The sequence below is a fragment of the Stenella coeruleoalba genome (assembly GCF_951394435.1).
Source record: "Stenella coeruleoalba genome assembly, chromosome: 1".
Classification (NCBI taxonomy): domain Eukaryota; kingdom Metazoa; phylum Chordata; class Mammalia; order Artiodactyla; family Delphinidae; genus Stenella; species Stenella coeruleoalba.
The window spans coordinates 125,577,961-125,605,671 of record NC_137169.1 but is presented as its reverse complement, the minus strand read 5'-3'; the positions used below and the strand labels follow the sequence as shown (position 1 = coordinate 125,605,671).

General features: G+C 41.7%; 1 long non-coding RNA gene across 1 annotated transcript; it reads left to right on the top strand.

The window, feature by feature from the left end:
• Positions 1 to 257: 257 nt before the first annotated feature.
• Positions 258 to 18,910, top strand: LOC307194787. Its single transcript, XR_013830626.1, has 4 exons — positions 258 to 558; positions 13,982 to 14,112; positions 16,436 to 16,603; positions 18,397 to 18,910. It is a non-coding gene; the product is annotated as an uncharacterized lncRNA (long non-coding RNA).
• Positions 18,911 to 27,711: the final 8,801 nt, after the last annotated feature.

The following is a 27,711-nucleotide window of genomic DNA, read 5'->3' as shown; positions in this document are numbered from 1 at the left end:
GCGCGTTTTCCACGCCCCTTTCCCGGCTTCCGGCTGGTTGTAAATCCCGGAGACTGGTTGAAGCGGGCGGGTTCCGTGGGGAGGGGCGGATGTGGGGATCCTCCTGGAAAAATTCGCGTAATCTAGTGGGCGGGGCTGGAGGAAAAGAGTCAAGGCGCCGGGAAAGGGGTGGGGGCGGGGAGGGGGGTGGGAGTGGGGGGGGTCGGCAAGCTTGGAGGCGGGGGCGGGGGAGTGTTACGGGCAGTGGGTGGGGCCCCGTGGGCCTCGAACCCTGATCTGCTTCTAGCCGGCGAATAACTGGAATTAACGGAGCAGGTTTAGTGTGCACGTGAGATACTCTGGACCTTTCCACCCGCCCCACCCGACTGCGGGGATAGTCACACAGTCACGTGCCGGGTGGGTCCCGGGGGTCGCACTTCGCTGGAGCTGGTCCCCGAGCCGCTGGCAGTGAAGTGACGGGGAAAGCGCGGGACCGGAAGGAGGGACGCGGGGCTCCAGGACTTCCAGCGCTTTCAGGCTAATACTGGATGCACACGAAATCACATGTTGAGCAAATATGTAAGTTTTAAAGCACACTGAGAAAACGGAAGCCTGTGACTCCACATTATCCACGTGGAGCATATATACGGGCGCTTCCCGGGTTCTACCCCTTGCTTCTTTCCTCGACCACCCCTGTCCTGAACTTTGTCTCTCCTTGACATTCTTAGTCGTTTGATTATAGGTGGAGGCATTCCCAAAGGATATATTGTTTGACTTTTCTCTTTTTGAGCTTTATACAAATGATACACAGTCTTGTGGGATTTGCTTTTATCGTTGAACGTTTCTTTGATTCACCCAAGCTGTTAAGTGTAAGCAAGCTGTAGAACATTTATTTTCACTGCTGTAACATTGCGTTTCTGTGAAGTCGTTTATGTCCAGTTGTTTATCCATTTTTCTGTGGACACTTGTCTCCAGTATTTTGTTATTGTTGGAGGCAAACCGACCGTGAAGCTAATGAAATTGGAGTTTCAGGGCCCCTCCCATGGGTCTCTCCCATTGACCCGAAAGAGGAGCCTTGGCAGTGTGTTCCCATGGTCATATGTTTGTAAAATCTACAGAAGGAAGACATTTAAACCGCGATGGAAGAGGGCCAGTTTCTCTTTACGTTCCTGCGCCCCCTCCTTCAGCCCTTTTCAGCTTGGGTGATACACGGCTGCAGGCATTTGGGGTTGAGCCAAGGTGGGTTGCATCAGGAATGCGTTTGAGTTCAGTGGAGAGGATGTGTGAGGTTTGCAGTCTTTAATGTCAGGCGTTTGCTTTTCGCCCCAGGGTAGGAAGGTGCATGAACAGATGGTCATATCAGAATAGGAATGTCCCACAACATCCAGCACCTGACCTATGTGTGTGTTGGGGCAGAAACCTAGTTTGAAATGTAGGGAGCTGGAAGCTAATCTGAAAAAACTCAGATGTGTAAAATTGTAAGTGGAGGATCCAGTTCTGACCTGGAAGTTCTCTCCTGTCAGGAACGTACTCATGCTTCTGTGTTTATAAATGCACTTTACATGTTTTCTTTAATGATGAGAATCACACAAAGTAAAATTTGTCAGATTCTCTGAGTTTGTAGGTCATAACCCTATAACAGAACTACAGTGAGTCTGTCTGGATGTGAAGACACATGTTTTCTACATCCCAAATATCAATAATAAAAAATGTTCAGTAAACTATGTTAGAAGAAGGGCAATCTTCTCATTTTCTCTATGGAAAGTGATGTTATGGAAATCATTGTCATATAAAGAGGGGATTAAGCCTATGCAGCCAAAAGAATGAAGGAAAAGGGTAGAGAGGTGTGTGAGACAGTTAATTTTAAAATTAGTATGGTGCTTTCCTGGGTTTTGTCACATTTGCAATTTGTTGTGATTTTTCTCCAATTACATAAGCTCATGCCTGACAAAACCTGAGCCTGCCTGGGTGATACTCACAAGGCTGGCAAGGGCCTTCCTGTGCACACCTCTTGCACTCGTCTCAGTTGAACCCAGGAGTAACAGGACTGGATCAGAGGGATGGGGTATACAGCTTTACACGATGTTGCCAAAATGTTTTCAAAGTGCTGGTACCAATCTATACTGCCACCAGCACGGATCAGCCCTTTCCTGTTATTCCACATTCTTTCCAATCATTGTTTTGGTCAAACTTCTTAATTTTTGCTAGTCTACTGAGAGTAAATTGGTACAAGATTATGGTCTTAATTTGCATTCTCTAATTACTGATAATGTCGAACATTTTTTCACGTGCTGATTGTTCATTCATGTTTCTTTTCCTCTTCTAAGCGGATACCAATCTTCTGTCAATTGTATGCGTTGCAAATATTTTCTCCCTGTTTATAGCGTGTGTTTTCAAATATTTTTTAAAATTTTGACTTCTTATTTTGAAAAAAATATATCAAACTTACAGAAGAGTTTTAGGACTAATACAATGAACTCCTGTATACCCTTCACATAGATTCACAGTTTGCTGTATTTGTGTGTAAGAGAGACAAGATATAAATTATTTTTGCTGAACCATTTGAGAGTAAGTTGCAGCATGCACCTCTGAAAACAATGATGTTTCCTTATGTTGGCACAGAACAATTTTCAAATGTAGGTAATTTAGCGCTGATATGATACGTCTAATATACAGTCCACATTGAAATTCCATCAGTTGTTCCAATAATGTCATTTAGACCAGGGGTCCCCAACCCCCGGGCCACACAGAAGGAGGTGAGCGGTGGGTGAGCGAGCGAAGCAGCATCTGCGCTCTCCATGGCTGACATTACCGCCTGAACCATATCTCTCCACTACCCTCCTCCAACCCCTGTACGTGGAAAAATTGTCTTGCACGAAACCGGTCCCTGGTGCCAAAAAGGTTGGGGACCAATGATTTAGAGCAATCCCCCGCACCCCCAGGCCAGGGTCCAGTCCAAGATCTTTTCACTTTCTTTATTTCTATACTATCTTTAGATAAATATTAAGTTTAGCGTAGTTAAATATGTCTAGCCTTTCCTTTGTAATTAGCAAACTTTGATGTCTTAAAAAAATCCTGGTCTTGCCAGGGGTTGAGGGGAGGGAGGGATGAATGGGCAAAGCGCAGGGAATATTTAGGGCAGTGAAACTATTCTGTGTGACACTGTCATGGGGTACACATGTCATTATACCTTTGTCCAAACCTGTGGAATGTACAACAAGTGGAGTGAACCCTAATGTGAACCATGGACTCTGGGTGATGGTGATGCATGTCTGTAGGTTCGTTGAAGCAAACGTGCCATCTGGTGGGGGGGGTGCGTTGATAATGGCAGGGCTGGGCCTGTGTAGGGGCAGCAGGTAGACGGGGCATCTCTGTACCTTCTCAGTTTTGCTGTGAACCTAAAGGTGCTCTAGAAAATAAAGTCTATCAAATAGAAAAAAATATCCTTGTCCACCCTGCTATCTGAAAGGTATTTCTTCGAATTGGGGGGAAATTTTTAAAGTTTTGCCTTCTACATTTAAATCATTAATCCATAGGGAATTGGGTTTTGTCTGGTGTGAAGTAGGGATCCATTTCCTTTCCTTTCCTGTTTTCCAGATAGCCAGCCAACTGTCCAAACACCCTATATTGACTAGAATCCTTTCTCCAGTGACCTGCGGTTACCATCTCTGGTCATATATCAAGGCTCCAAAGTGTGAACGTCTGTTTCTGGACTCACTATTCTCTTCCTAGTTTTCTGTCCCTGTGCCAGTACCCTTCTGCCTGAATTACTATAGCTTTATACATTTTGCTGTCTGGTTGAGCAGGTTTGCTTCAGGATTGGCTTGGCTATTCTTGGCCCTTTTTTCGTGCACATACATTTTAGGATCCACTTGTCAATTTCCACAAAAAAGTCCTGATGTGATTATGATTGGAAATGCATTAATTCTGTAGGTCAATTTGGGGGGAGAATTGAAATTCCTATAGTAAGATTTTGCTATATATCTCTAGTTATTTAGGTTTTCTTTAACGATTTCTATAGAATTTCTAATTTTCTCTAGAGATACTTGCTCATCTTTGGTCAGATTTATTCTAGATTCATTACAGTTTATGTTGTTATCATAAATGTGTCTTAAACTTATGTTTTTGTTTTTAATAAGATTTTTTGGTGACTTTTTATTTATTTATTTTTTTGGCTGCGTTGGGTCTTTGTTGCTGCGTGTGGGCTTTCTCTAGTTGTGACGAGTGGAGGCTACTCTTAGTTCTCATTGCAGTGGCTTCTCGTTGCAGAGCATGGGCTCTAGGCATGCGGGGTTCAGTAGTAGTGGCACATGGACTCAGTAGTTGTGGCATGAAGTCCCTAGAGTGCAGGCTCAGTAGTTGTGGCGCATGGGCTTAGTTGCTCTGCAGCATGTGAGATCTTCCCGGACCAGGGATCAAACCCCTGTCCCCTGCATTGGCAGGCGGATTCTCAATCACTGCGCCACGAGGGAAGTCCTTAAACTTATGTTTTTGAATTATTTGCTGGTTTATAAAAATGAAATTGATTTTCACATATTGATATTTTAGCCACCTTGCTAAATGCTCTTCATATTTCCAATAATATGTAGATTATTTTTAGTTTTCTATTTAGAGGGTCACATCTTAAGTAATGACAGTTTTGTTTTTCCTTTCCTTTTCTTTCTCTTACCTTATCATGCTGGCTACCATCTCCAGCACGGGGTTGAACACATGTGATGATAGCAGACATTCTTGTGTAGTTCCTGGTTTTAAAATACTTTAATTCACACATTTCCTCATTAGGAATGACGTGTGTTGCAGGTTTTTCAAGTACCCTTTATTGAGTTAAGGAAGTTCTGTTTCATTGTGAATTTGCTAAAAGTTTCACCATGAAAGAGTACTGGATTATATCAAATGCTTTTTTCCTCTCTTTTTTAATCTGTTGAGATCAGCAAAAGCATTTCCCCCTTATCTAGCAATATGAAGAATTATATTTATAATTTAAAGGTTTTTCGAATGTTAAACACCTTTGCATTCCTGAAATAAGCCTAATTTGTCCATAATATATTTTATATATCTGATATTTTATGTTAACATTTTGTTTAGGATTTTTAAGTTTATGTTTCTAAGTAAAATTGATCTGTAATTTTCCTTTCTCACGCTATCCATGGTTTTACAGGCATCAAAGAATGAATTGGGGAATATTTCTTTTTGTTCCTCCATTATTCTGTGGAATAAATTATATAATATTGAAATGACCTGTCTGCTGAAAGTTTGGCAGAGCTCCCTATAAATTATCTGGGTGTCGAGTTTTTTTTGTGTGGGTAGAAAGATTCTTACCTTTAGATTTATTGTTTTTCACAGTCATAGAACTATTCAGCCTTTCTTAAGGAATTCTTGGGTCAGTGTTGCTAAGTTATATGTGTTTTAATGTTCTTTTCAACTGTTCCATATTTACTTTCAGAAAGTTCTTCATTTTATCTTTTTAAAATGTATTTTATATATAATATTATGTCTCTTTTTCATTAATACTGACTTGATCTTTCTCTCATTTTTTTTCTTAATCCATCTCACCAAAAGTTTGTCTCATTGTACGTTTCCCAAGAATCAACTTTTGACCTTGTTGATCCTCTTTATTGCAAGTTTGTTTTCCGTTTCACTGCTTTATGTTTTTTCTCTCTCTACTACTGTCTTCAGATTATTCTATTTTTCAGTTAATGAGTTTAGCATATTCACCTTTAATCTTTCTATTTTTCTAATATAAGCATCTAAGGCTATAAGTTTTCCTCAAATACTGCTTTTTCTGCATCCCACAAGTTTTGATACATAGTATTTTTATTCAGTTCTCGTATATTAAAATGTCCATTGTTATTTCTTCTTTAAACCATGAGTTATTTAAGGACTTTTAATTTATTTATTTTTATTTTTGGCTGTGTTATGTCTTCGTTTCTGTGCAAGGGCCTTCTCTAGTTGTGGCAAGCGGGGGCCACTCTTCATCGCGGTGCACGGACCTCTCACTGTCGTGGCCTCTCTTGTTGCGGAGCACAGGCTCCGGACGCGCAGGCTCAGCAGCTGTGGCTCACGGGCCTAGTCGCTCCGCGGCATGTGGGATCCCCCCAGACCAGGGCTTGAACCCGTGTTCCCTGCATTAGCAGGCGGACTCTCAACCACTGCGCCACCAGGGAAGCCCAGGACTTTTTAATTCAAAATGTATTTATGTTTTGTTCATATATATTTGTTGCATTGTGGCCAGAGAATCAAAGATCCTGGAGGCTTGCTGTATGAGCTGGTCCATGGTCGATTTTTAGAAATAGTCTAAACCAAAGAAGAATGTTGATTTCACCAGCAGGTAGATAGGTGCAGGGATGTGTATCAAATAAAGCAAGCTTGGTAGTTCAGACGTTTTACACCTTTACTAACGCTCATGTTCAGATTTGCCTATCAATATGCCTATCTATCACCCATGAATAGATAAAATAGGTCAGTCAATCTCTTATTAAAATGGTGGATCTGTCCATTTATCCCTGTAGTTCCAGCAATTTTAGTTTTGTGTATTTGGGGGCCATTTTATTTTAGAATCAGTGTGTACAAAGAAATGTAAGCATCAATATGTCTTAGAATCTTAGATTTGAATACATTTACCAGAGTCCAATCATAGCCCCTGCCACTCTCCGTACCCAAACAGGAGGAGTTGTGTTACCGCACGTGACCAGTTGACTTATTAAGTACTTTTAGAGGCAGTGAACTTCTTACCTTACAGGGAAGCCCAGTTCTTCATTGGAGATCTCTGCTTAATTATAATTACCATTTAATTAGCCAGCATTGTGCAAAGCATTTTACAAACATTATCATGTTTAATTCTCAGTACAATCTTATAAAGTAGGTATTTTATCCAAATTGCACTAATGAAGAAACAGGTAACATTCACAAGTGTTTCTTTTTTTTTTTTTTTGCGGTACGCGGGCCTCTCACTGTTGTGGCCTCTCCTGTTGCGGAGCACAGGCTCTGGACGCGCAGGCTCAGCGGCCATGGCTCACGGGCCCAGCCGCTCCGCGGCATGTGGGATCTTCCCAGACCGGGGCACGAACCCGCGTCCCCTGCATCGGCAGGCGGACTGTCAACCACTGCGCCACCAGGGAAGCCCCCACAAGTGCTTCTTTACGTTGGGCCTAAAACCATGTCCCCTTAACTTTCAATCAAGGGACCTGGTTCTAACCGTCGTTTCTAGCATTCCCAGCACTTTCTAGTCCTTTGGAAACCTCAGAACTAGTTCAAGCTAATACGTGTTGCATAACCCTGCCCTGCCTGACGCTCATCAGTTTTCTCATAGAAGATTTGGACCCTTGTTGTATACATGCCTCTTCTTACTATGACTTTAAGAAAACTAGTCAGTCTTTTTCTTCTGTTCTTTCTTTTTCAAAAACTAGGCAATTTTTACGTGTGGGGTGTTTCATTCTTAATATATAGCCTAGTGAGTTAAACTCATTTCTGCACGTGAGTTAGGCATGCTGCATGAAGCCTACTATTAAACATCAAGCCCTTCATCTTTTGGTGTTAATAAGTCAACCTCAGAACCACTCAGGCCTCACATGTGGCTCTACCCCACCGTATGCTCTTTAGTAACGAGCTCAGAGTCAGATTTCCTCTTAGGTCTCACCAGAGCACAGTCTAGTTAACCTAAGCTGCGACTCCTGCTTTCTGCACAAAACGTCTTCACCGACATGGTTTTCAGATGGTCTTTTAATTGTGGGACCACGGGAAGCCTTACCCATGGTAGTTCACGTGGGGATCACAGATGGCACGATGAATGCATTGTTCTTGTGCATTATGCTTTATGGCAGGGAGGGACAGGAAACTATCCAGGGTGACTCAGTTAGACAAGAGTTGTGGAATGCGTACATCCTGCATAACCATGCTAAGAGTTTGCCTTAGGCTGTGTCTTAGAACCGGAAATGCTGCAAGAATGTGAGCTGACCTGTACGTTATCCTCATGCGCTGTTCAGACATGTACAGAAATAATAATGCCTATCGTTCTTTGATTCCGGGGACCTTCAGTCTCACACCTATTCGTTTATAGCTACTCCTTTTTTTTTTTTAATTGGGGTATAGTTGATTTACAATGTTGTGTTAGTTTCAGGTGTACAGCAAAGTGATTCAGTTATAAATATATATATTACTCCTTATTCCTTTAGTATGGGAGGCTTGGAAACCCGTATAACTTACGTCGAGGGGAAGACAGGAAAGCACAGGTTGATAGCATTTGGCTGCCATGGATACTTTTTTCACTTGTATCATCACAATGAATCAGACCACAACTTGGACTCAACTACTTTCTGCCGTCGGTGACTTTTCCCGATAAACACTATGACAAAATCTTCAAGTTCTAAAAATTGATTTACTCATTCAAGGGATTTCTGGCATCTACCACATGGCGAGCGTAGGAATACAATGATGAACAAGAAAGACGTAGTCTCTGTCTTACAGTAGAGGTGGGGCGATAATTACACAGTAAGTGCTGTGACAGGGGACGTACAGAATGTCGGAGGAGTGTGTAGGATGGGAACACAAACCAGACGTGGGGGAAAAGAGAAGGCCTTCCAGAGGAAATGACACCTAAGCTGAGATCTGAAAGGCCAAAGATAAATTGGGACAATTGACACAGGAAAAAGAGGAGGAGGGAAAGGCCCAAAGTGAGAGTACGGCACATGCAAGGAACTGAAAGAAGTTAGGGGTCATCTGCTTAGGCCAGGTTATGCTGCAGTAACAAGTGACCCCCAGTCTCAGTGGCACACAGCAACAACAGTGGTTTATTTCTCATTCATGCTGCACTGTGGAGAAAAGATTGTTGGGCGTAAAACTGAGGGAGGAAGCTGAGGTAATAATTCAGGCTGGAGCAGACGGTGGCCTGAACGCAGGTAGAGGCCATGGGGATACAGAGGAGTGGACGGAATCAAGAGATGCATAAGAAGTAGGGTTACTAGCTCTCCCTGGTTGACTGGATGTGGCGGGTGAAAGAAAGGAACCATGGTTGACACTCGAGTTGCTTTATTCTAACCACAGAGCAGAGCAGGAAGATTAAAGCTTTTATAGAGATGAATTTAATACAATAGTGTGATAAATATTTTATTGTTAATAATTTTAGAAACGTCTTCCTACTAATCTTGAACACATCATAGAGTTAATGATCTTGGTAATCATATTATTCCTTCTGCCCAAACTCCTGGCACAGATGTATTCACAGAACTACATAGTTCTTGGCAGTGAGGCTTCTGGGATGCCAAATTAGGAGGTGTCTAGTTAAAACTAGGTGTGTGTTACAAATCTAAAACTTCATCCTAAAACTTGAACTTATGGGACTTCCCTGGCGGTCCAGTGGTTAAGACTTCGCCTTCCAATGCAGGGGGTGCGGGTTCTATCCCTGGTCAGGGAGCTAAGATCCCACATGCCCAGCGGCCAAAAAACCAAAACATAAAACAGAAGCAATAGTGTAACAAATTCAATAAAGACTTTAAAAATGGTCCACATCAAAAAAAAAAAAATCTTAAAAAAACCCCTCGAACTTACAAAGTCATTGGATGGTTAGAAAAAGTAGACTGGTACTGAGCGATTGTCAGGGAGGAAGAGATTTCCCTCTACCCTTCTAGGTTCTTCTGGATGGTCTAAGAATTAAATTGACATGAAACGTTAACAGGAGAAAATCACGCAAAGTTTCATAACATGTCTTCATGGGAGAGATCCACAAAAACTGAGTAACTCCCCCAAACGGCCAAAACCCTCACCTTAAATACCATCTTCAACTAAAGACAAAAGAGGAAGTTGCGGGTAGTGGTTTGGGACCTCAAAGGGGAGGAAGGCCATTTACATGGAGATGGAAAAGCAAATGCTTGGTGAGCGAGTTTGCTGAGCCAGCAGACACAATGGGACAGAGTGGACTCTGGTCTCCAGGCCCTGCCGACCCGGCCCGTATTCTTTGCAGAGATCTCTGGCGATAGCTCTATTTCGGGAACAGGCCCTCTATCGAAATTCTTTTAGGCAGCTGGGGGAAGGTCAGAGTTTCTCCCTGCATCTTTTGGCCTTGATTGTTTTCAGCTCAAAATAATCCATGTCCCAAAGAGACATTTTGGGGTGGAAATTTTGGTCCCCTACACTATAAAGTCTGCATACGTAGACCTTAGCGAAGGGAGGTACATACAGTTTTCATTAGATTAAACACTGCAAAGCTGGTATACTCTGAAGACGTCATACAAGAGCCGTGCCCGTTGGAACACTTAGAAATCTGCCAGTGTGCGTCCATTTTCCACAGGGAAAGATGCTGCGTGGACTGTCCCTTTCAAGATTAGGCCTGTTTCTGGGACATTATATTCTCAAGAGATCTTTTTTTTTCTTTTTTAAATATTTATTTATTTTTTTGGCTGTGTTGAGTCTTCATTGCTGCGCGCGGGCTTTCTCTAGTTGCAGCGAGCAGGGCCTACTCTTCGTCGCGGTGCGCGGGCTTCTCATTGTGGCTTCTCTTGTTGCGGAGCATGGACTCTAGGCGCACAAGCTTCAGTAGTTTCAGCACGCAGGCTCAGTAGTTGTGGCACATGGGCTCTAGGGCGCACAGACTTAAGTACTTGCGGCATGTGGGCTCAGTAGTTGTGGCGCACAGGCTTGGTGGCTCCGCGGCATGTCAGATCTTCCCGGACCAGAGATCAAACCCGCGTCCCCTGCATTGGCAGGCAGGTTCTTAACCACTGGACCACCAGCTAAGTCCCCTCAAGAGATCTTAAGTTTTTCCAAGGCAACTCTAAATTTCTCAGCAGTGGACATATTGAGAGCGGCAATTCAGATATTCTCTTATCTGGCAATAATCTTCCTTCCTCCCAGTTTTCCCTGCCCTACTTTTCCTGCCGTGATCATTTTTCAACCACACTGGGACCACTAGTCTATTAATTTCTCTATTTTCTCCCAACATGTATGCCATCTTATGTCTTCCTTTCCCATCGTATCCAACTTAGATTCTGTACTGTGGGGTTAACTTCAGCACACCTGCCACAAATCTTGGTGGTTTCGTTCAGTTGCTTCATTTGAAATGTTCACTTTCAGTGACAGTTTACCTAGTGCAGCAAAACAAATCAGTACTTCATATAGGAGAAGAAAATAACATTAAACTGAGATATTTAAGACAGGGGGAAGAGTTGGTTATTTGACTTTAAGTCAAGCTATCAAAAACTATTAGTTTTGAGATGTCCCTCTTTGTGTAAGTCTATGATAAAATGTGAATTTAGAATTAGTCAAGATTTCAATGAGGGACGCTTAAGCTCTTATATGTATCAAGGACTTAAAAATATTCTTACATAGCAATTCCCACTCTAGGTTTTTTCCTTATAAACTAATTACTGAGACACATAAGGTATATTTTGGGTGTATTTTTTTTTACGTCATTTGATGATAATGTTGTTGTGGTAACAGCCTAAATATTCACCAAAAGGGAATTAAATTAATATTGTATATCTGTACAATGGAATAAAAGGCAGCCATTAAAACTTATGTTGAATATTTAATGACATGAGAGGATGTTAGTGATTTCTTTTAAAAAAAAAGGTTAAAAACTGTATTTAGTATGATCCAGTTATTTTGAAAAATATTAATAAATACCCAGAAAAAAAGAGGGAGGAGTTGTGGCAAATATTAATAGTAGACATTTAGATCAGTGGAATAAAATTGAAAGTCCAGAAATAAATCCTTACATTTATGGTCAACTGTTTTTCAATAAGGGTGCCAAGAAAATTCAGTAGGGGAAAGAATAGTCTTTTCAGTAAATGGTGGTGGGACCAGATATCCACATGCAAAAAATGAAGGTGGGTCCCTGCCTCACACTATACACAAAAATTCACTCAAAATGGACAGACTCAAATGTAAGAGCTAAGATGTTAAAACTCCTAGGAGAAAACATAGGAGTGATCTTCATGACCTTGGGTTAGGCAAAACCTTAGATATGACACCAAAAGCACAAGGGACAAAAGAAAAAAATAGATCAGTTTAAAACTTTTGTGCTAGAAATGATATCAAGAAAGTGAAAAGACAGCTCACAGATTGGGAGAAATGATTTGTAATTCATATATCTGATAAGAGGCTTATATCCAGAGTATATAAAGAGGTCTGACAGCCCAACAATAAAAAGAAAAGTAACCCAATTTTTAAAAGGGCAAACAGTTTGAATAGACATTTCTCCATAGAAGATATACAAATAGCCAATAAACATAAGAAAAAAACTCTCAACACCATTATTTATTAGGGAAATACAAATCAAAACCACAAGGAGATACCACTTCACACCAACTAGGATTGCTATTTAAAAGAGAAAAATGACAGACAATAAAAAGTGTTATATGGAGAAACTGGAACCTTCTTACATTGGTGATGGGAGTGTAAAGTGGTACACAACCATTCTGGAAAGCAGTCTAGCAGTTGCTCAAAATGTTAAGCATAGAGTCACCATGTGTAACCCAGAAATTCTACTCCTACACTCCAAGAGACTCAAAAAGAGGTGTTCAAACAAAAACTTGTACAGGAATATTCATAGCAGCATTATTCCCGACCATCAGAACCTGGAAACAATCCAATGTGCGTCATAAATGGATTTTTAAAAAGCGGCATATCCATACATTGGAATATTATTCAGCAATAAAAAATTAAGTACCGATACATGCTACAATTTGCATGAATCTTGGAAACATTAAGCGAAGTGAAAGAGGTCAGTCACAAAAGACCACATATTGTGATTCCACTTATATTAAAGGTCCAGAATAAGCAAATTTACAGAGACAGGAAGCAGATCAGTGGTTGTCTAGGGCTGAGTAGGGCCGCTGTGTGGTAGGGAAAAATGGGAAGTGATGGCTAATGGGTTTCTTTTTGGGGTGATGGAATGTTCTAAAATTATACTGTGGTGATGGTTGTACAACCCAGTACACATATTTTAAAATATTTAACTATACACTTAAGATGGGTGAATTGTACGGTACGTGAATCTCAAGAAAGCTTTCTAAAGTGTTAATAGCTCTTCCTGGAAGGTGAGCTTATGCTGGTTTTTATCTTTTTGTTCATCTGTATCCCCTGCAGTGAACAAGCGTTTCTAGTCGTAAGAAAAAAGAAAGTTATTCGTTTCAATGGTTTGTTGTCTCAGCAAGGTAACTTCTTAGAATTAAGTATAGAAGTTCTTGGGTTTAAGACCATTCTCTTTTTTTTTTTTTTTTTTTTTGCGGTACGCGGGCCTCTCACTGTTGTGGCCTCTCCCGCTGCGGAGCACAGGCTCTGGACTCGCAGGCTCAGCGGCCATGGCTCACGGGGCCCAGCCGCTCCGCGGCATGTGGGATCTTCCCGGACCGGGACACGAACCCGTGCCCCCTGCATCGGCAGGCAGACTCTCAGCCACTGCGCCACCAGGGAAGCCCCAAGACCGTTCTTAAGTTAAATCACTGTCTTCAGAAGCAAACTGCTCCATTCTCCCAAGCCATTCCTACATCTTCTAACTGTCCTCTACTGCAGAATAGAGGAACGTTTCTGTTTTTTTTTTCCATCAAATAATGATATCTGGTGGGTGTTTCTACTTTTCTCGTCTTGTGTGGTGATTCATTCCAGGCTGCATGCCTTTCCATTTTTGACTTTTCATTGTTTGCTGCATCCCAAGAACCTCTGCACTTTAAAAATCTTAATTTGCAATGGTAATATATTCAGTGTGGTTTCACAAATTGGGTTTAATACTTTAATCCACTTTAGCACATCCTTCCCTTACCCCATGACGGGTTAGCATTTGGTGGTAATCCTTTCACAGTGATAAATACAAGCAACAGTGTTTTGCAAAAAAAAAAAAAAAATCTTAAATTTCAATTTGACAGTATAATAATATACTGTGGGAATTAAAATGACTGTGTTAAAATAGATTATAAATAGTCTGAAAGATTATATAAAAGTATTTTAAAGAATTGGAGATTTTCTCTTTATTATAGCATATGTTAATATGTTGATTAATTCTTTTTTGCAGGTGGGTGGATCAATCAGTATCAGATGATAACTGGGCTTAAGGAAAATAACTTTCAAGTCATACTTGCTTAAAAGAGATCTACTTAGTCAAAAGGCTACATTGCTTAAACAGTGAGAAAAATCCATGAATAGGTAATAATATCAAATTTTCTTCTTAGACATAGGCCATGAAATTAGAAATAACTACATTAAAAAGGGGGGACCAGACCACAAAATCTGCTATAATTCATAGAAAAACACTTCCGAAAGTTAAAAGCAGTATAAAATAGAAATTATTATTATTATGTGAAGCAAGAAGATATATGTTCTTAAAGAGCATAAACATAAGCCTTTGCAAGAAATTTCAAGTTGAAGGTTTTTGCTTATGTTTTTGAATTTTTATCCTTGAAGTCAGTGTTCTGAGAAACAGCCGGAGTTCTGCAGAGGCGCCTGGAAATTGGGAGTGTGGGTAGCAGCCTTCAGTTTTCTACCAAGGGGTGATTTCATTTAAATACTTGGTCTGGAGCTTAAAAAAAAAGGGAAAAAAGCTTAGAAACCAACGCTGGTTTTTCAGTGACCATTTATGTAAACGTTTACATCTTTGCAGTCGTGACCTGCCCCTGAATTCTAAGGTGGAAAAGGGAAAGCCCTTATATGGCGATGCAGGCAGACCCGCAGCTGGGCTAGAACCCGCTGTCAGAAGTGTTTGCTACGTAACAGCCCAGATTTGTGTCAAAGAGCGGAGGATGCAGTTGTGTGTGTACCCCTTGGAGACTTCGCTTATTAAGCAAAAGACCAGAGGGTGGCGCGTCGGAGAAATGCTGTCAAGTACAAGATACACGCTTCCACTCAGGATTATTATGTAATACTTATTTTGAAGGAAAAGGAATCACACTGAGGCTTTATCAGAGCCCTTTGCTAAGATTGCCTGTCTCCTGTCTGCCTCACCTGCTGTAATTCCTTGAGGGTAGAGACCCTGAATTTTCCCCTTTTTGTCACCAACACCTTTGTAGGCCTTGGCACATCAAAAATATTTGAATGATTTACAAGGATGTAATAATCTACCAAGTTACCAACTAAACGATAAGAATTTATTTTCCAGTTTAAGGTAATTGGTGGCTCTCAGAGTAGAGAGAGCTGCTAACAGGAGCTGTTTGCAGATTCTCATTGGGTAAGATAACAACCAAAGGGAGTTCCTGGCCCCTAATATTCTCCACCTTAAACATTCTCGTTCCTACACCTAGAGTATCTCCTTTTTATTTATTTTTAAAATTTTATTTATTTATTTATTTTTGGCTGCGTTGGGTCTTCGTTGCTGTGCACGGGCTTTCTCTAGTTGTGGCGAGCGGGGGCTACTCTTCATTGCCTCATTGGGGCTTCTCACTGTGGTGGCTTCTCTTGTTGCGGAGCACGGGCTCTAGGCATGTGGGCTTCAGTAGTTGTGGCACGAGGGCTCAGTAGTTGTGGCTCGCGGGCTCTAGAGCGCAGGCTCAGTAGTGTGGCACACGGGCTTAGTTGCTCCGCGGCCTGTGGGGTCTTCCCGGAGCAGAGATTGAACCCGTGTCCCTTGCATTGGCAGGCAGATTCTTATCCACTGCACCACTAGGGAAGTCCCAGTATCTCCTTTTTATAAGAGTGGGTCATTACAAAAGCTTGTACCACAAGCTTGGTTAGCTTGTTTCTCTGAAAGGTAATAGATTTACCTAATAGGTAATAGGATTACCTAATCCAAGTGTGCCACTTGGATTATTCCTAAAAAGCATTACAAATATTTCTGGATTAGGATTCAACTTTGAGAAACGTGAAGATGCTACATTTCCTAAATCAAATAAGATTTCCCTATGAATATGGCTGCTGCAACTTTACCTCACTTGCTTTCTGTAAATAGCCAAATATCAATTGGTATGTCTATAATTATAATTTTCATCTTGTGAGTAAAAATATCAGTATTTAGTTTACCTTGCAATTACTTTAAAAAAAAAACATATGCTATAATCTGAATGTCTGTGTCGTCCCAAAATTGATCTGTTGAAATCTTAACTCCCAACATGATAGTCTTAGGAGGTGAGACTTTGAGGAGATGCTTAGGTCATAAAGGTGGAGCCCTCATGAGTGGGATTAGTGTTCTCATAAAAGAGACCCCACAGAGCTTCCTCGCCCCTTCCATCGCCTGAGGACACGGTGAGAAGGCACCGTCTATGAATGAGGAACTGGACCCTCGCCAGTCACCGAATTGCTGGCACGGTGTTGACCTTGGACTTCCCAGCCTCCAGAATTATGAGAAATAAATTTTGTTTACAGAATGACAGTCTGTGGTACTTCGGTAGAGCATCTGGAACAGCTTAAGACACCGTAGTAGCTTAAATATGTTATACGGTAGGATGTGGAATCGATTTCCTTTTACAACGTAAAAAATTGGAAAATGAATGTAATAAATCATTTTGCTGAGCCTTTCTTATGTTTATCTTTTATGTAGATAGATTTCATAATGACAAAAAAAAAAGAAGAAAAGAAAAGAAGGAACCGTGAGTCACCCACAGAGGACGCCAGGGAACTGTGACATAATAAGAAATATGTGTGTGGTGTCTACACGGGCGTCCTGGCACAGAGCTCCTGAAACGCTTGGAATTTCTTGAGCGATCGGGTAAAATGAGGCCTCTTTGCTTATTTGTAACTGGCCTCTTTCAACCACACCTGAGTTTGTGTTAATGAGATGACTTAGAAAAGACCCTAAGGATGGGACTGAGGGGAGGCTGGGTTGATTAGAGGGTCAGACCTTTCAGCCCCACCCACTGACCTCGGGGGAGGGGCGAGGGGCTGGAGATGGACTTAATCACAATGGCCAATGATTTAATCGATGACGCCTAAGAAATGAAGCCTCCGTAAAAACCCTAAACAACGGGTTTTGGAGAGCATCTGGGCTGGTGAACACGTCAAAGTCCTGGGAGTGGTGGGCATGGATGCCCCACCCCTCCCCCAGTACCTGTGCATCTTGTCCCTTTGGCTGTTCCTGAGTTGTGTCCTTTGTAATAAATGGGTGATAGTAAGTGCTTTCCTAACTTCTGTGAGCAAATGATCAAGCTGAGGTGAGGGTTGTGGGGATCTCCAATTTATAGCTGGTTGATCAGAAGTACAGGTACCCGGGATTTGCAACTAGCATCTCAAGTTGGGGATGGTCTTGAGGGACTGTGCCTCTAGCCCGTCTGCACTAACTTTGGGTAGTTAGTGTCAGAATTGCTTCATGGGACAGAGAATCCCACACATCTGGCCTCAGAAGTTTTGTGAGTAGAAGAAATAGTCATAGTTTTCTTTTAGGAACCAACCTATCATTCTAACAACTTATAAATAAAAAGAAAGAATCAAACACTTGTCTGGCCTTCCTGTACAAACTGTACCTGAGGGTAACCACTGGTTGATGAAATGGTTTCCCTTTGTAGAGAGATTCCAGCTAAGAAGCGAAGCAGGCCTCATAGATCCAGAAATATCACAGGGCTGCAGCCTCCAGTGAAAGAGTGGGTGTAAGCAAAGATCACCAACGGCTGTTAAAAGCATTAGGTGAAAAAAGGACAGAACTTGACAGTGTTATGAGTCAGCCTGGCAGGGCCTGGGCCCTCTGAACAATCCCAGCGTCACAGAAACAGACAGATATTCCGTGCTTCCCGATGGAAGCACGCAAAACCACTTACACAGTATTCACGCCAAAGAAATTGAACCTAAATCTGATTGAGCCTCTAGATGTATGAATTTACAGAAAATAGAAGAGACAGAGGAGGCTTTTAAACAACGTCAGTGGCATGCAATTAGCAAGATTCAGACTGTGGAAAAACTTACAGGAACAAATGACAAATACATTTCCAGGAAAAGAGGAAGTGAGCCTGACTGAAACGGAGGAGGAACCCATGGCTTAGAAGAGACATAGAAACTGAATGTAACACGTGACCCTTATTTGGCTCTTAAACAAACTGGTCGTTAAGAAAGAAAAAAATTCAAGAGCTACCCAGAAGGCTTTCTCTACTAAAGGCAGAGACAGGGTCACAAACCCCACCCACTGTCTTTGACTTTTCTTGGCTTAAATCCTGTAATTAAAGAGGTGTGCCTTTTAGTTCAACCTTCTTGTCCAGAGCTCACACCCTTTACAAGTCAGCACATTAAACCTCATCAGTCACAGATTCTCAGACTTTGCTGAGTTCATGAGCTTGTTTCCCAAGGGCGGGCGTCAGTGAAACATCTACAGCTCGAAGGTGATGATTTTTCTAAAAGCCACCGACTTCATGAGGGTACTGAGCTCCCTGGTCTTTACACGTTTGATTCTTCAGAGTCGATTGCAAGTGATACGCTGGTCAAGGGGGTTGGAGCAGGCCTGGCGAAGATGGTGATGTTCTGATTTCTTGTGTGTTTTGTCTTTGGAATTTTTTTTTTTTCTGTATGTCTTCATAGGAATGAACGAGAGTTTAGAAGACCAAATATTTCAAACCAACCAGTGAAGCCCTTTGGTGCGTTTTTGACTCCAAAGCAGCAAGACTGTCTCCTGGTCTCCCAGGGCCATACGCCACGGGGTCACTTTTCAAATTAAGGTGCAATCCAAGTGAAGGTGGAAAGGCAAGGTGTGAGGTCCTTCGACAGCATCCCTGGTAGGTAACCATCCACTCTCTATAAACACCTCCAATAGGAAATCTCGGCCACATTTTATGAAGCTTCACTGTTGCCTCACCAGGAACCAGTCTTCCCCATTTCCCAGGACAGCACTTCAAGTCTTAGAGACAGTGTTCTCATCCCCACCCCGAGTCAGTGATTCCTACCTGGAGTCTAGGGAATGTGAGGGGACAGCCATCCTATTGGACAATAGCAGCTCCTTGGAACAGCCAAGGTTAGCAGTTGGGGACTTTTCCTTAGATGCCGTGATGCTCTGTTGAGGTTAGAAATTTATTTCAGTGGTTAGAAAACAAGAACATACGCTAAAATCTTTAAAAATGGTTTTATTTTATTTTTTTTAAAGATTTTTCGGTTTTGACATGGACCATTTTTAAAGTCTTTATTGAATTTGTTACAGTATTGCTTCTGTTTTATGTTTTGGTTTTTTGGCCACAAGGCATGTGGGAGCTTAGCTCCCCCAGTGCAGGGGGTGTGGGATCGAACCCACAGCCCCTGCGTTGGAAGGCGAAGTCTTAACCACTGGACCACCAGGGAAGTCCCTAAAAGTGGTTTTAAAACCACTCTCTTAAGTTTTCTGTTCCCCAGGGTAAACATTGCTTGCTCTTTGAAATATTGGTAATACAGGTTTATATATTTTTTAAAATATAATAAATAATGAAGTATAAATTATATATAAGAAATTACATGTATATTATATTAAAATATATATGTATGTTATTAGAAAAGGGTAGCCTCACCCACACTCACTTTTAGGACAAGACCTAGCGACTGTACACATCACTTGTCGTCACATCTCATTGGCTGGAGCGTTGCCACGTGGCTGCACCTGCTGTCAGGGAGCTGGGAGAGGTAGTGTGTGTCTGGCCGGGGTAAAACTTTCCCTGCTCTGGAAGGAGGGAAGAGGCAGCGTGGGGGGCTCTTGGCATCTCTGCCACGATAACTCTAAATAGAATCTATGCGACCACATAGCATAATGACAGTGTGTCCTGGTTTTGTCACCAGGCCCAGCGGTGAGGCTGCGTAAGGGTCACGGGAGTGGAGACACACAGAACGGAGCCAGTATTCAGTTCAGGAATCATAGGATTTAGTGCACGTGATGAGCACACAGCACAGCTTAGTAAGAGTAGGGAGAACAGAGAAGGGGTACCGACCTCGCCAAGGAGAAGTCCGGGGGAGGCAGCTCAGCGCCAGCAGGGTCCCTGGTTGGTGATGGTTTCAGGATGTCTGTGAGTGGGACTCGCCCTCGGCTGGGACAGGGCCTCGGGCAGCGCCTGGGCATTCCACAGTGTCTGGTCGGGTCCTCCAGCCAAGAGCCTTCAGTGTCCGACTCTGGGGGGTCTGCCTGGAGGTGGGCAGGTGCTGCCCCAGGGCCTCTCGTCTCCAGCAGCTACTCTGTGCCAGCGAAGGTTTCCGTGATGTTACAAGGCAAGTCCTTAAATTCATTCTCTAAGTCTGTGAGTCTCTTCCTGTTTTGTAAACAAGTTCATTTGTAGCATCTTTCTTTTTAGATTCCTCATATCGATATCATATATTGGTCTTACTAACACAACATTGTTAATCACCTATGCTTCAATATACAATAAAAATTAAACAAACAAACAAAAAACAAAGTCCTCATCTAGAGGAATGCTCTTAGCTCACCATACAGACGCACTCACAGCCCGGCACCCGACGCTTTGGAACAACTAGCCTGGCAGTTGACGCTGGCCGTTGGGACTCCGCTTTGACTGCTGAACAAAGCTTGAATCCGAGGAGTTTCACACCAGACAAGCAGGGAGCACAGACTGCAGCGTAACCGTCCTAAACTGAGAGCTTCACTGAAATATTCAAATACAAGGAACGTGTGCGAAAGGCGTTTGTTCTCAGCTAACACCCGTTCAGTCCACCTCCAGTCACAATTCCGGGTTTTGTTTGGGAATCTAGTCTTCCTCTCTGTCCATCTGGTTGAGGGGGAGTCTGGGGGTGACTTGTGACCTAGCCAAACCTCTCAGAACCCCACAGTCCCTAGACGAGCGTGACTGGGTCGGGATTGGCACGTGACTCATTCCAGCTACTAGAAAAGCAGGTTCCTTTAATTCTGCTGCCATCTTGCCATGTGGAGCATATGACAATGAAAGAACTTTTTTTTTAGCCCAGGATCCAGCCACGTTTCGCGTCTGCTCTCCACTGGGGCTTCTTAGGCACGAGATCCAGGAAATCCTCTTCTCCATCCCTGTTTTGTTTTTCTCCTTACACCAGTTTGTAGTGGGTTTTCTGTAACTTGCAATAGAAAAAAAATCCTAACTGATACATTTGAGATTATTCCTAACTCTCCTACATGGAAAATAACACAATAAACAATTAAAATAATTAAATAAGATAATTAAAAACCAAGTAAGATATCTGACTAGTTCATCTATTCGCATGAATGAACTGTTATATAGCAGAGATGTACAAAGCGTCATTGTTCTGCACCATGCAGCCAGAATCTGAAGCCCTAGCCTGATCACAGGCTGCGAGAATTCTTTGCCACACGTTGCTCGGTAACGAATATTACTGTAGATTTAAGAGCTTGAAAATTCCGTCATTATCAACAATTCAGCCTGAAATCTTTCTGGAACGACGTGGGAATATAAATAAGTTTAAAAGGCATCAAGCCATTCCTTCCTCTTTCTAACAGCTTCTTTTCTAGGAAGTCAAACTCTTCTTTTACACAGACCTCTTGTTCTCACCCTGTGGTTCTTAAAAGACGCCAACAATACTTCTCCTTACCACTTACACTGAATAAATAATTCAGGGTAATATAATACCCAGTGGAACTTAGAACTGATAGACTTCTTCCAAGCCCTTTAAGATGTATCTTCAAAAGAAAACACTGAAGACCACTTTTATGGATTCCTCTATTCTTCCTAATAAGGTCAAAATAATAACAACACTCATACTTCACATTGTCTGTTTGGCAAAGGCCCGTTTGACCGATAGGATGGTGCTGGTAACAGGCACGTGAACCCTGCAAGGCTCCTGCCTTGTGCGAGGTTAAGGGACGCGCGGGCAGAGGGGAATGCAAAGGTGTTCTATCACATCTTCTCTAACGAACGACCGCATCAGAGTTACCTTAGAAACAAAGGGTTTATCTCATCTTAAAGATGGGCAGGGACTTCCCTGGTGGTATAGCAGTTAAGAATCCACCTGCCAGTGCAGGGGACTTGGGTTCAATCCCTGGTCCAGGAAGATCCCACATGCCGCGGAGCAACTAAGCCCGGGCGCCACAACTACTGAGCCTGCGCTCTATAGCCCGTGAGCCACAACTACTGAGGCCACGCACCACAACTACTGAATCCCTCGCGCCTAGAGCCCATGCTCCCCAACAAGAGAAACCACTGCGAAGAGAAGCCCTTGTACTGCAACGAAGGGTGGCCCCCGCTCACCGCAACCAGAGAAAGCCCGCACGCAGCAACTAAGACCCAACGCAGCCAAAATAAATAAATTAATTAATTACTTTTTTTAAAAAGGTGGGCAAAAGAGGGAATTCCAGTCCTTTTCAGTAACCCATGTAGTTACGTAACAAGCCTCACAAGAAGTTAATCAACTATGTTTTATCCAAATCTGTTGGGTTGAAATTCCTCTGTCCTCAGTGGAATTAGAAAGCTACTGCCTGTCATCAGTGTGAGGCCCCTTCATGTATTTGAACCCTGTATTAAAAGCTCTGTTTTGTGCTGAACATCTTCTTTATGATTTCTTTTTTAAAAACCATTTTTAAATGGAAGTAGAGTTAATTTACAATGTTATGTTGGTTTCAGGTATCCAGCAAAGTGATTCTGTCTTATATATAGATGTATATATATATTTTTTCAATTGTATATATTTTCAATTGTATATATACATAATAGTCTTTTTCAGATTCTTTTCCATTATAGGTTGTTATACGATATTGAATATGGTTCCCTGTGCTATACAGTAGGTCCTTGTTGTTTATCTATTCTATATATACATGTTAATCCCAAACTCCTAATTTCTCTCTCCCCCTGTGCTGAATATCTTTAACCTTTAACCCAGTCATTCTCAACTGGAGTGATTTTATCCCCAGGGGACATTTGGCAACGTGTGCAGCCTTTTTTGGTTGTCACAACTGAAGGGCAAATGCTACTGGCGTCTAGTGGGTAGAGGGCAGGGATGCTCTAAACACCCTACAATGCGCAGGGTGGTTCTCCACACACACACACACACACACACACACACACACACACGGACACACATGGACACACATGCACACAGCCCTCCAAAGAATTATCCTCCAGTGTTAATAGTACCAAGGTTGATAAACTAGTTATCTTCTTAGTATATTCTTATTTTCCAGACCTTTAGTAATCATTTGAATTTTCTTTCTGATTTTTAAAAATATTTATTTTATTTTTGGCTGCATTGGGTCTTCGTTGCTGCACCCGGGCTTTCTCTAGTTGTGGCGAGCAGGGGCTACTCTTTGTTGTGGTGGCTTCTCTTGTTGCAGAGCATGGGCTCTAGGCACGAGGGATTCAGTAGTTGTGGCGCATGGCCTCAGTAGTTGTGGCTCGCGGGCTCTAGAGCGCAGGCTCAGTAGTTGTGGCGCATGGGCTTAGTTGCTCCACGGCATGTGGGATCTTCCTGGACCAGGGCTTGAACCTGTGTCCCCTACGTTGGCAGATGGATTCTTAACCACTGCACCACCAGGGAAGTCCTTAATCATTTGAATTTGCTTTGAACCTCTTCTCCAACTTACATTACCCCACTTGGATTTGGAGCTGTGACTTACACGTGAGCCTGATTGTTACTGAAAACTAAGGACACTGACTTCATAATTGCTTTATAATTCCCTCCATCTGTGATACTTGTTAAAGGATAATTTAATGACATGTCCTGTATGAAGGTTATAGACACAGAACTGCTCTGGGGATATAAATGACCCACTTCAAATGCCTGTAGGCATTTGGTTGAATTACTAGGGCACCCAAAGTTCTACTCCAATAAGATCATCAGAATATCCGAACCTGATAGAAAAGGAGAGGGGCTCAGGGTGGGGGCCTGGGAGAGGAAGTCTCCCTGAGCTGTAGCCAGAGGAATAAGGGTGATAGAAACAGAAGGGGGAAGCCCCGCAAGGCTGACGCTTACAACTCTCTATGTGAGCAACCAAAGAGAGACATTGGATGAGGCATCCCAGCCTCGGCTACATTTTACTGCGGCCTAAGGACACATATTTAAGATAACTTTTGGTAAGTTCTTAAACTTCTGTAACTTTTCCAACATTTGTTTACTTTTAATTCCCTATTTCTCAATAACGTGGAGCAGTGAAAACCCTTCAAATGAAAAGGCTTGTTTCTGGCTTAAAAAATGGCAGGAGTAGCCCCCCTTGAAGCTAACCTTGGAGAATGGGATTTCTGGAAGAGAAACCAGACTGTTCATGGCCAAGGAGGGGAGCCATCTGGGGAAATCCTGGGATCAGCAAGAAGAAATTTGGGACAGTGAGGGGCTGATGCTGGGGTCAGAAAAAGTGCTTCGAGTCTTCAGAACGGTTGCTGGGTTCTGCTTTACATAGTGCCTCACTCATGAGAGGGTTTAATGTATGGTTTTCTGATTTTGATTAGCATTTTGCTCCTAACTACTGCTCTTAAATTCAAATTATAGCTTTCCAGAGGATAAAAAAAGGGAGAGAGAAGAAATATGCTGAGGTTTGCACAGAGATCAAATAACCGTTCCTTTCTAAAACCATAGATTCTGCCGTTTGTTCCGTTTTTATGCCAGGTCTGACATTTCTCATGCTTGATGTCTACATATAAACATTCACATTGGAGAGTCTGAACAAAAATCATTTGGTTGGCTGGAGGTCAGTAAGGAGTCTATAAAACGTTCTTGGAATTTTAGTTCCAAGTATGTTTTTATATTTAGATGACTCACAAAAACTTTATTTGCACTCTGTCTACTTAGCATGAAAGATGATCTGAATGAATGTGAAAAAATAATTAATTTCAAATTTACGCAAGGGAAAGATTGTAGCTTACTGTCTCTCACGTTCCCTCTGCTTCTAACTCCAACTGCATTCCAACTCCTGCTGGGGCCACTCAGTAGGCAAGAGGGGTGGGAATCACAGACCTGTGTGATGGCTTCTTCACTCTGGGTAGGACGGGGGTTGGGGGTCAGGGTAGGATGGAACTGATGTAAAGAACTAAAAACGATGATGTCTCGTAGACAGACCCCCTGATTGTGCCATGATAGTTGGCCTGCCAGCAGGTTGATTTCTGCCCCTTGTACATGGGTATATTCTTGTTGACCCCAAAGAGCTGGAGAAGAACCAAACTGAGGCCAGGAGAATTAAAGGAGATCAGGGAGCAAAAGGGTTTCCTTCCTGAGGACCTGTCTGCTGCCATGCCATCAGACAATCAGAGACCATTGTCCTTCCATCCTCCCTGGACCACTGATAACTTAAGCTTCTCCCAGGATTCCACAACCAGAAAGAGAAGGAGCAAATCAAACTATCAGATTAAGTCCCTTAGGAAATAGAGCCACTGGAAGAGACAGACAACAACTTGTAAGAAAAACAGTAAGAAAAAACTAATAAGAACATGAAGGAGATCTATGTGCAGCATAAAAGAGGCTCTCTAGATAAATCAAACCTTTATTTTCTGACTAAAATTTTAGTAAAATGAAGGCCATTGCTGAGACTCAAATTAGAGGCCTGGAAAATTCAATGGAATAAAATCTCAAATGACAGAGCAAAAGCACAAAGAGATAGAAATTGCATAGACAAAAGCATAAAGATAAGAGATTTGGAAGATAGACCTTGGAGGATGGATTCTAGAAGGAGGGCAAGGAGCAGGTGGAGAAGAGATAAAAATAGAAGAAAATATTTTTGCGTTGAAGAAACACCAGAGTCTGCAACTTCAAACGGCTGACTAAGTTCCAGGCATAATAACGAGAACCATATCTAGGCATATATGAGTAAAATTTTTGAACTTCAACATAAAGATAAAATCTTATGAGTTTCCAGAAAAATAAATGAGCAAACTATAAAGAAAGAGAATCAGACAGGCATGTGATTTATCTTCAGTTCTGGAGGTTAAAAGACAGTGGAGCAAACTTTGCAAAGTACTAAGAGAAAAGGATTGAAATCCAAGAATTCTATACCCAGGTGAATTATCACTTACCCATCAGTTTGAATGAAAGATACTTGTAAATATACAAGGATTCAGAGAATATATCATAGACAAACCACCAGTTGAGGAAAAAACTTGAGAAAGTGAGCAAAAATAACAAATTAATCTGAACAGAGCTTATATTGTATTAATTATCCATGACAGATAACAATTACCCCAGAACTTAGGGGCTTGAAGCAATACTAATCATCTCTCACAGTTTTTGTGGATCAAGAGTGGCTTAGCTAGGAGGCTACAAAGATGAACTCACAGTGGGGCCAGGACTACAGTCACTTAAAGACTTACCTGGAGCTGCAGAATCTGCACCCAAGATGGGTCACTCATACGACCAGCAAGATGGATGGCTGTTGGCCAGAGGTCTTAGTTCCTCTGCACATGGAGAAATCAAGCAACATAATTCTAAAGAACCCATGGGTCAAAGAGAAAGTCTCAATGGAAATTTTTTAAAAATATAAATAATGGAAAGTAAAAATACAACATATCAAAATATGTGTGATGCAGCTAAAGCAGTGCTGAGAGGGAAATTTATAGCATCAAACACACACATTAGAAGCAAGTAAAGGTCTTAAACCAGTCATCCAAGTGCCTACCTCAAGAAACTAAAAGGAGAGAAACAAAATAAGGCCCCAGCAAGTAGAAGGAGACTTAAAAAAAAAAAAAAGAACAAAATTTAATGAAATTGGAAATAGAAAATCAATGAAAAAAAAAGCTGGTTCTTAAAAAAAAAATCACTAAAATTGATCATCTCTAGCAAGACTGACAAAAGTAAAGAGAGCTGACACAAAACAATATCAGGGATGCTACTCTAAATCCTTCAAGGAATCCCATGAACAGCTTTATGTTCATAAGTTTGACAACTTAAAAGAAATGGACAAATTTCTTAAAAACCACCAACTACCAAAATTCAATGAAGGTGAAATAGAGAAACTAAATCATTCTACAGCCATTAAAAAACTGAATTTGTAATTTAAAATTCCCTAAAAGAAATCCAGTCCCAGATGTCTTCACTGGAGAGATCATCAAACATTTAAAGAAGAATTAATACCAGTTTTACATAGTCTTTTCGAGAAAATAGAAACAGAAGGAATATTTCCTGACTCATGTGTTAGGAGGCCAGTATTACTTTGATATAAAATCAAAGACAGTAAAACAAAACAAAACTGCAGACAAGTATCTCTCTTGAACTTAGATACAAAAATTCTGACAAAATGTTAGCAAATTGATTCCAACATAGTATCTAAAACAAATTATCCACCATGACCAAGTGGGATTTACTCTGGGTATGTAAGACTGGTTCAGCATTTGAAAATCCATCAATGTAATCACTATATCAACAGACTAAAGAAGAAAAATCATAGGATCATAATGATCATATCAATTAACAAAGAAAAGGCATTTGACAAAATCCAACACCCATTTATGATTAAAAAAAAAAACTCTCAGCAAGATAGGAATAGAGGAATTAACTCATCTTCACAAAGAATCTACAAAATCCTATGGCTAAAATGTCACTTAATGGTGAAAGACCAAATGCTTTCTCCTTAATATTGGGAACAAGACAAGGATGTCCCCTTTTATTACCATTTTATTATTCAACGTAGTACTGGAAAGTCTAGTCGCTGCTCTAGGGCAAGAATAAAATAAAAAGCATATCATCTGGAATGGAAGAAATAAAATTATCCCCATTTGCAGATAACACGATTGTGTACATAGAAAATCGAAAATCCCAAGGAATCTGCAAAAAACAAACAAACCCTAGAACTGAGTTCAGCAGGATCGTAGGATAAGAGATCAACACACAAAACACAGGGTATCTCCACATACTAACAATGAACATGTGGAAAAGAAATTTAAAACACAATACCAGGCTTCCCTGGTGGCGCAGTGGTTGAGAGTCCGCCTGCCGATGCAGGGAACACGGGTTTGTGCCCCGGTC